Source organism: Hypomesus nipponensis, chromosome 12, assembly GCF_054491055.1.
Source record: "Hypomesus nipponensis isolate SF chromosome 12, ASM5449105v1, whole genome shotgun sequence".
Classification (NCBI taxonomy): domain Eukaryota; kingdom Metazoa; phylum Chordata; class Actinopteri; order Osmeriformes; family Osmeridae; genus Hypomesus; species Hypomesus nipponensis.
In genome coordinates this window covers 17,092,501-17,095,000 of record NC_140372.1, presented here as the reverse complement: position 1 = coordinate 17,095,000, position 2,500 = coordinate 17,092,501, and the positions used below count along the sequence as shown (strand labels likewise).

Genomic DNA, 2,500 nt, shown 5'->3' with positions numbered 1-2,500 from the left:
GTCAGTTTCTAAGTGAATGAGCAAAAGAGCATACAGCACCTGGTATTCCCAGGCGGTCTCCCATCCAAGTACTAACCAGGCCCGACCCTGCTTAGCTTCCGAGATCAGACGAGATCGGGCGTTGCCAGGCTGGTATGGCCGTACGAAATAAGTTGACAACCATAGGCTACTTATCCATATACAGATTTAGCAATTGACAATGCAAGGTAGTCTCTCTCTCTCTCTCTCTCGTGTCAAAATGAAAACAGTTTCCAGCCCCTTTCATGAAGGACTACTTGTGCATATTGCAAGATGTCAGTTTCTAAGTGAATGAGCAAAAGAGCATACAGCACCTGGTATTCCCAGGCGGTCTCCCATCCAAGTACTAAGCAGGCCCGACCCTGCTTAGCTTCCGAGATCAGACGAGATCGGGCGTTGCCAGGCTGGTATGGCCGTACGAAATAAGTTGACAACCATAGGCTACTTATCCATATACAGATTTAGCAATTGACAATGCAAGGTAGTCTCTCTCTCTCTCTCTCTCTCGTGTCAAAATGAAAACAGCTTCCAGCCCCTTTCATGAAGGACTACTTGTGCATATTGCAAGATGTCAGTTTCTAAGTGAATGAGCAAAAGAGCATACAGCACCTGGTATTCCCAGGCGGTCTCCCATCCAAGTACTAACCAGGCCCGACCCTGCTTAGCTTCCGAGATCAGACGAGATCGGGCGTTGCCAGGCTGGTATGGCCGTACGAAATAAGTTGACAACCATAGGCTACTTATCCATATACAGATTTAGCAATTGACAATGCAAGGTGGTCTCTCTCTCTCTCTCTCTCTCTCGTGTCAAAATGAAAACAGCTTCCAGCCCCTTTCATGAAGGACTACTTGTGCATATTGCAAGATTTCAGTTTCTAAGTGAATGAGCAAAAGAGCATACAGCACCTGGTATTCCCAGGCGGTCTCCCATCCAAGTACTAACCAGGCCCGACCCTGCTTAGCTTCCGAGATCAGACGAGATCAGGCGTTGCCAGGCTGGTATGGCCGTACGAAATAAGTTGACAACCATAGGCTACTTATCCATATACAGATTTGGCATTTGACAATGCAAGGTGGTCTCTCTCTCTCTCTCTCTCTCTCTCTCTCTCTCTCTCTCTCTCTCGTGTCAAAATGAAAACAGCTTCCAGCCCCTTTCATGAAGGACTACTTGTGCATATTGCAAGATGTCAGTTTCTAAGTGAATGAGCAAAAGAGCATACAGCACCTGGTATTCCCAGGCGGTCTCCCATCGAAGTACTAACCAGGCCCGACCCTGCTTAGCTTCCGAGATCAGACGTGATCGGGCGTTGCCAGGCTGGTATGGCCGTACGAAATAAGTTGACAACCATAGGCTACTTATCCATATACAGATTTAGCAATTCACAATGCAAGGTGGTCACTCTCTCTCTCTCTCTCTCTCTCTCTCGTGTCTAAATGAAAACAGCTTCCAGCCCCTTTCATGAAGGACTACTTGTGCATATTGCAAGATTTCAGTTTCTAAGTGAATGAGCAAAAGAGCATACAGCACCTGGTATTCCCAGGCGGTCTCCCATCCAAGTACTAACCAGGCCCGACCCTGCTTAGCTTCCGAGATCAGACGAGATCAGGCGTTGCCAGGCTGGTATGGCCGTACGAAATAAGTTGACAACCATAGGCTACTTATCCATATACAGATTTAGCAATTGACAATGCAAGGTAGTCTCTCTCTCTCTCTCTCTCTCTCTCTCTCTCTCGTGTCAAAATGAAAACAGCTTCCAGCCCCTTTCATGAAGGACTACTTGTGCATATTGCAAGATGTCAGTTTCTAAGTGAATGAGCAAAAGAGCATACAGCACCTGGTATTCCCAGGCGGTCTCCCATCCAAGTACTAACCAGGCCCGACCCTGCTTAGCTTCCGAGATCAGACGTGATCGGGCGTTGCCAGGCTGGTATGGCCGTACGAAATAAGTTGACAACCATAGGCTACTTATCCATATACAGATTTAGCAATTCACAATGCAAGGTGGTCTCTCTCTCTCTCTCTCTCTCTCTCTCTCGTGTCAAAATGAAAACAGTTTCCAGCCCCTTTCATGAAGGACTACTTGTGCATATTGCAAGATGTCAGTTTCTAAGTGAATGAGCAAAAGAGCATACAGCACCTGGTATTCCCAGGCGGTCTCCCATCCAAGTACTAACCAGGCCCGACCCTGCTTAGCTTCCGAGATCAGACGAGATCGGGCGTTGCCAGGCTGGTATGGCCGTACGAAATAAGTTGACAACCATAGGCTACTTATCCATATACAGATTTAGCAATTGACAGTGCAAGGTAGTCTCTCTCTCGTGTCAAAATGAAAACAGCTTCCAGCCCCTTTCATGAAGGACTACTTGTGCATATTGCAAGATGTCAGTTTCTAAGTGAATGAGCAAAAGAGCATACAGCACCTGGTATTTCCAGGCGGTCTCCCATCCAAGTACTAACCAGGCCCGACCCTGCTTAGCTTCC

At 47.3% G+C, this 2,500-nt stretch overlaps 9 non-coding genes across 9 annotated transcripts in view; all 9 read right to left on the bottom strand.

The window, feature by feature from the left end:
- Positions 1–27: 27 nt before the first annotated feature.
- LOC146265447 (5S ribosomal RNA) lies at positions 28–146 on the bottom strand. Its single transcript, XR_014726449.1, has one exon. It is a non-coding gene; the product is annotated as a 5S ribosomal RNA (ribosomal RNA).
- Positions 147–320: 174 nt separating this feature from the next.
- On the bottom strand, positions 321–439 carry LOC146265446 (5S ribosomal RNA). The gene has a single exon (XR_014729019.1). It is a non-coding gene; the product is annotated as a 5S ribosomal RNA (ribosomal RNA).
- A 176-nt stretch (positions 440–615) lies between these two features.
- Positions 616–734, bottom strand: LOC146265445 (5S ribosomal RNA). The gene has a single exon (XR_014726448.1). It is a non-coding gene; the product is annotated as a 5S ribosomal RNA (ribosomal RNA).
- A 178-nt stretch (positions 735–912) lies between these two features.
- Positions 913–1,031, bottom strand: LOC146265444 (5S ribosomal RNA). Its single transcript, XR_014728575.1, has one exon. It is a non-coding gene; the product is annotated as a 5S ribosomal RNA (ribosomal RNA).
- A 200-nt stretch (positions 1,032–1,231) lies between these two features.
- Positions 1,232–1,350, bottom strand: LOC146265443 (5S ribosomal RNA). Its single transcript, XR_014728118.1, has one exon. It is a non-coding gene; the product is annotated as a 5S ribosomal RNA (ribosomal RNA).
- Positions 1,351–1,534: 184 nt separating this feature from the next.
- Positions 1,535–1,653, bottom strand: LOC146265442 (5S ribosomal RNA). The gene has a single exon (XR_014728573.1). It is a non-coding gene; the product is annotated as a 5S ribosomal RNA (ribosomal RNA).
- Positions 1,654–1,841: 188 nt separating this feature from the next.
- Positions 1,842–1,960, bottom strand: LOC146265441 (5S ribosomal RNA). The gene has a single exon (XR_014727798.1). It is a non-coding gene; the product is annotated as a 5S ribosomal RNA (ribosomal RNA).
- Positions 1,961–2,144: 184 nt separating this feature from the next.
- On the bottom strand, positions 2,145–2,263 carry LOC146265440 (5S ribosomal RNA). Its single transcript, XR_014726447.1, has one exon. It is a non-coding gene; the product is annotated as a 5S ribosomal RNA (ribosomal RNA).
- A 164-nt stretch (positions 2,264–2,427) lies between these two features.
- LOC146265439 (5S ribosomal RNA) overlaps positions 2,428–2,500 on the bottom strand; it is a 119-nt gene continuing 46 nt past the window's right edge. The window contains exon 1 of the ribosomal RNA XR_014729028.1: positions 2,428–2,500. This exon is cut by the window's right edge and continues 46 nt beyond it. This is a non-coding gene — a ribosomal RNA (5S ribosomal RNA).